Source organism: Emys orbicularis, chromosome 19, assembly GCF_028017835.1.
Source record: "Emys orbicularis isolate rEmyOrb1 chromosome 19, rEmyOrb1.hap1, whole genome shotgun sequence".
Classification (NCBI taxonomy): domain Eukaryota; kingdom Metazoa; phylum Chordata; order Testudines; family Emydidae; genus Emys; species Emys orbicularis.
In genome coordinates, this window is record NC_088701.1 from 23,250,871 (window position 1) to 23,256,963 (window position 6,093).

Genomic DNA, 6,093 nt, shown 5'->3' on the forward strand with positions numbered 1-6,093 from the left:
CTCAGGGCCTATTGCACTGGGGCAGGCATGGGAAAGGCGCTTATGTTGTATAAAATGTTCCCTTGGTTTATGTTGGATGATTCACATAGTCCTGTGGCTGACATTAGCCTGCTCCTAGAGAGAGAGATGTGATGTTGCAAACATGGCATTATGGTTTCACTGCAGGATCAAGTGTAAGATTAAAAAAACTGGGCCTGTTCAGCTTGGAAAAGAGATGACTATGGAGGGGGAGATGATAGAGGTTCGTAACATCATGAATGCTTTGGAAAAAGTGAATAAAGTGTTATTTAGTCCTTCACATAACACACAAACCAGGGTCACCCAGTGAAATTAATAGGCAGCAGCTGTAAAACAAACAAATTGAACTACTACTTCAAACAATGCACAGTCAGCCTGTGGAACTCGTTGCCAGGGGATGTTGTGAATGCCAAAAGTATAATTATGTTTAAAAAAAAAAAATGAAGGAAGATCATGGAGGATAGATTCATCAATGGCTATTAGCCAAGATGGGCAGGGACACAACCTTATGCCCCGGGTGTCCCTAAACCTCCAACTGCGAGAAGCTGGACTGGATGACCGGATAGATCACTCAGAATTGCCATGTTCTGTTGATTCCCTTTGTAGCATCTGGCACTGGCCACTGTCAGAAGACCGGATACTGGGCTAGATGGACCACTGGGCTGACCCGATCCGTGCGTTCTTATGAGGGTGCATCCTCTTTATCATGTTGTTCGACCACATTCCTTAATTTCCAAATGAGGAAAAACATGCAGCAGGTGGATTGGTGTTAGTTGGTGGTGATGCTCATCAGAATGAATTGGGTTCTTCCCTTTTGCTGCTAGTTTCACCAGAGCTGCTGAAGAGTGTTTATGCCATCATTCTGCAGGGAGTAGCCAGCTTCACTTTCTGCAAATTCTCTTCGTGTTGCAAACTTTACGGGGCAGTTTTTAAAACTATTTCCATTGGAGCATTTCATCAGGGAAACATTTTGATTTTAATGTGAGATCTTGTAAATCCTCAATGTTGGGCCTACACTTGGGTTGGTAATAGGGATACAGAGGCTTTCACCTCTAGGTTCCTAACTGAAATCCAACCCTGGTCTGCTGCTCAGTGGCCTATGTGAAATGAGTTTGGGTTCCATTACCGAGGCCAAAGATTTAATGGGGTCATTAAGGGAGAACTTAGGAAGGGACCCTCCCTGTCATGATTGGGACACACTGACAGGAAGCTTACACTGCCACTGCCCAGGTACGTGTACTGCTTTGGTTAAACAGAGACTCGCTTTCTAAGGCTGCCAATCCAGCGCCTTTCATTTACTCCGTTGGGAATATAAAGGCTTCCTCTTTTCCTCCCTACCTCACTGCACCGTGCCTCACTAGCTATCGTGGTCGACTCTTCTTTGACTTGACCTGTTAAGGTGGACAGTTAAAGGTTAAAGACATTTAAAGTGGAGGGGATAGAGCCGTTGCAAAGTTAGGCAGGTGCAAGGTCACAGGTTACTTAGCTTTAGCCATTAATCCCACAAACTCCACGAATTTCACCACTGTACTCCAGAGAAATGGGTTTCACTTTTCCTTGATTACCATGGAGGGAGAGCAGGTTTTGCATGGGGACCTACTTATCATAAATGCTCCTCGGAGGTTCTTTTTAGCATCTATTCAATAAATCCCTTCTGGACGGGGCACCTAACCATGCCAGCATGATGATGCCTACTAACATGTATGTTCAGTTCTGTGCACTAATTCATGTGCACCCCAAAATCATCTTGCAACTACTCTCTTTTTTCTAGCAGCTGGTGGTGTAGCTAAAAGCAGGAAGATTTGGGGGGCAAGGAAAGGAACCTTATCAACTGTTAAAATGATTCTTTTACGCCTGTCTGGCAAACTAAATCTTCTACCTTCTTTCCACACAGAGCGAAGATGATGAGAAGCTGAAGAAGAGGAAGGAGCGATTTGGCATTGTAACAAGTTCGGCTGGGGCTGGAGCCACAGAGGACACAGAGGTAAAATGCTAAACCTGCAAGCAGAGGGACACGTGATAAGAAGTTTGGGGGCGAGAGGGCAGCTGAGAACACTTTCCGTGCTGACTTGTTAGGAGAGTTGAATATCCCAGAAGATGGCACTGTAACTCTTTGCACACATGAGATCTCGCTACTCAAGTGGATCTCATCCTACTCGTCCGCATGCAAGTACTTATATTCATTTCCTTCAGGTACCCCAATGATGATACCGCAAAGATCAATTCTCTTCTTTACGTGGATGATGAGCATCTGCCTCTTTGGGTTGCATGCATTCTAACCCCCCAGTGGAGCTTGTCAGCCTGGTTTGGAGCAGCCCAAACTACAAGATCTGGCCAGCGCTGGCTGATGTGGCTCAGCTCTTAGTCTTGCAAACTAATACAGATGCCTGCAGAAAATTGGGAGCAACCGTTCTCCTCCAGTTTCCTCCACACTGCTCCCTTTATGCCTTGAGTGGCCTACTAGACTACCTCCCATTCACATCCCTCCTTATGACTTCCTTTATCCAGGAAGCCCTTGAACTTTAAACCTGCTTCACTCCTTTCATCGTAAATTTCACAACATAAAAAGGAAGGAACAAGTAAGGATCAAGAAATTGACCACACCCCTTGCTTTTCTCTCTTCCATCTTTTGATTTGACACCTCTGTCCTGCTGTTGGCTCTTTGGTCTGATTTTTAATTTGTAAGCTCTGCAAGACAGTGCCTCACCATTTTATTTATGGGGGTTTATGCCTTGCTGTGCGGCACCTGGTACCAGAGACCAGGCTAGATGGTCCTGTGGCAGTTCCTACGTTCCTGTTGTCAAGTATCATGAACACTATTGGTGCTGCATAAATAATACTCTAGCATAAATCAGTGAGAGCTGAGCCCCCATCACTGTCCACAGAGGGGTGCTGGATATGGATTTTAATTTTAACAATCAATTGGCAAAGGTTGCGGGAGGGTGAGCTATTGGGGTCTTAGAAGCTACTTAACCAGATGGCTTCTGGATTCGACATACAAGAAGTGGTTTTTTGTTTGGCTCCGAAGAGTGATCTCAGCAATTCAGGTGGGATTTGGGGGCTTTTTCTGTTTTGTTTTTGTAGCTTTTTGATAAACGCTTCCCTGGAATGAAATGGTGCACGGCATTCCCAGCCTTCTGCAAGCAGCACTGGAGAACAGGCCCCTGTTCAGTCTGAGCAGAGGGGGTGGCTGGGGGGGAAGGATTCCATGTTTTTCCGCTAGGTCACTTATAGGTTGTGCCTGGAACAAAAAGGTCTTTTGACTAGTATTGTGTGCACTCAAATGCACCTTTCCCCTGGAGATTCTTGGTTCGGGCTTCTGTTGCCCCCTGGCTATTTATCCTGCTAAAAATTAAGATTTATACGCCCCTCGTGTATCAAGTTAAAGGCATATCTGAGAGACGCAATAGAATATTTAATGCAGTTTAGTATGTCCCTCTCACCTTTTCCATGAATAGAAGAGTGTTAACCCTTTGCCCTTTTAAATTTCCCACCTCCCCATTGCCTGGAAGGGTTTCCAGGCCTCTCAAGTAGGCATTGTTCCCTTTTGTAGCACGTTGCCAGCGAGATGAAGTGACTTCAGCAGCACTGTATCTTGGGCACTGTATGCTTTTGCAACTTGATTTCAAGCCCCGTTTGTTGGACTAAAATCTTCTAGCGCCTTGCCAAGCATCGATACCAAATACTCTTGAACTAACCTTGTGATCCCGTATTCAGGCAAGGGCTGGGTCAGTCATGCACTAGGGTCATTTAATACCATCAAGTGTGGTGTGGGGTTTTTTTTGTTTTTTTAGTCTTCATCCAAATGTGTGTGGGGTTTGAATTGTGAATGTTGGTTTTGATTTTTCTTTCAATCCCTTTTGCAGGCAAAGAAGAGGAAAAGAGCAGAACGCTTTGGGATTGTCTGATGTCTGTCCATTTTAGGCTTTACCTGTTGGGCGGGGAGCACGCTCACGTGTGTGCGCGCTCTCTCTCTCTTCCCCCCTTGCCTTCCCCCGCCACACACACACTAGCACTAGTAAGGAGTGTAGGCTCTCTTCCCCACACAGGACCCAATAGAGAATCCCTGATAGCTGTACAGTTGTGCTGCTTATTTTTTTCAATTGTGAAGTTTAAAAAAAATATATATATACAGAGCAAAGAGCAAAAATGTTCTTCTTGTATCTGTGGTGGGTGAAATCCCATTGCCCAGTTCGCCATTCCCCTGCCACTTGTGTAGTTATTTACAGCAGTGCAAAGCAGGTGTGTAATGCCACCACATCCAAATTGGAAGTGTTTTACACCCATTGTGGACTGGTGTAAATGCCCACACAAGGTGCAGGTTTGAACCTAGGTAGTGGGGAAGGAGAACTGGAGTGGCCATTATCATCAGATGTAGGATGAGGAAAGGATAATGCCATTCGGGGATGAAGTTGGAGAAAGGTTTGCTCTCCCTGCTATGTCTTAGGGAGTTGCACCCTTCGGTTGAGAGACAGGTTATGCCACTTAAAGCAGGAACTTCCTGGAGCCGCCCTTTTATTTAAATGTTGCTGATTTTTATTGTCTCCATTTCTCTGGGCTGCCCTGGGCAAAGAAACCCTCCTCTCCCTCCTTCAGCCCCAGGAAATCACTCTTTAAGTTCAGCAGTATCAGGGCACGCACACCAATAGCCTGGCTAAAATCATTCTTCAGCTCAAGGGCACCTTGCATCCCTACTTAGGTTCTGCTGTGGATCATCTGCTTCTTCTTGGGTTGCCCCGCCCAGCTTGTGACGTCGTGTTTGCTGCCTCGCTGGCCAGGGTAGGGCCTTTCTAATACATGGCACGGGATGGCCAAAAAACATCGTAGTAATTCTTGTATCAGATAGGCTTTAAACTTCACGAACCACCCCGTATGTGAAAGGGTCTTTCTCAGCTACCTCTGCTCCCCGGGGGTGGTCTCGTGGGGAATGGGTTGGAGCAGCAGCTGGTGATTGGCAGAAGATCAAGGCCAAAGCCTTGGAATAAGGAGAGAGGAATCCCAGAACATTTACAAATTAAACCCACTTCACCGGCCTCTAAGGGCTGTTCTGGGGCTTGTGGCATTTAGTAGAAATGGTCAGATCTCCTGGAAGATTAGTGAGAGATTTCTCTTGCCTTTCAAAAAAAATTCCTTTGCTCAGTTTTTATTCCCAGGTTGAATTTTGTGTTGTCCTCATCTAACATCCAGACTAGCTCAGTCAGACTTGTTAATACCTCACCCAGTCTTAAACCAGCCTTCCCTGCCTCACCTCTTGCAAAGGGGGACAGCACCAACCTTGTCCTGGGAATACGTGGTTTGAAAAGGTGTTGCAGTGAACCTGTTCTGCATCGGGACTGAAGCGAATTTCCCTCCTGTCACGTTAACTTCTCCATTTTCCCTGCAACATCATGCTTAGTACAGGAGCGAAACACAGCATGGCTGCAAATATTATGCACCTTTTGTCTGGTTAGCTTATCAAACGGCACCTTCTGTTTTTAGGAAGCTGTAGGAATCAGTTCTCCATGTTAAGTTGTGTAGATGGAGCAAGAGTGTTAGCTAATACCAGAGAGCTGTTGTCCCATGCTTTGCTCTAGGCCTCTGAGGCCAATAGCTGTTGTTAGCAGTGATTCAGTAGAGAGGGAAGACGTATGGTGCCTTTCTTCGTCTCCTTAATAGGTTTTTACACACAGGTATTCCTTGTGCGTCTAACACCTTATGTAACTTTTTTACCCTTAAACTTATATCAAGGTCCCCAGAAAAATAGAACAGCTGGGTAGATTTCCCCTTGATTGATCTTTGCTTTTAAATGTCCATTTTGGTTGAAATGTGCCTGTGCTTCAGAGATTTGCATCCAGGGATTCTTGCTCCTGACCATACCCTCTACTGGAAAGATGTTTGCACGGGTCACACGCAGTGGAGAACAGCAGCTGTATGTGTACAGTAGGCTGGGCAAAGGGGCCAGCCTGACTCTTGAAAAGCAATAGATTTTTCTTTAAATGTAGAGGTCTTCAAATTGCTTGTGCTCGGCACCACCGATGCACGCAGGCTGATGTCTCAGCTGTATGCCCCAGGTGATTCTAAGCAATATCGGAGGTT

General features: G+C 45.8%; 1 long non-coding RNA gene across 1 annotated transcript; it reads left to right on the forward strand.

Moving 5' to 3' along the window:
• The first annotated feature begins 1,917 nt into the window (after positions 1-1,917).
• Positions 1,918-5,014, forward strand: LOC135891679 (uncharacterized). Its single transcript, XR_010562281.1, has 2 exons — positions 1,918-2,002; positions 3,885-5,014. It is a non-coding gene; the product is annotated as an uncharacterized LOC135891679 (long non-coding RNA).
• The last annotated feature ends 1,079 nt before the right edge of the window (positions 5,015-6,093 follow it).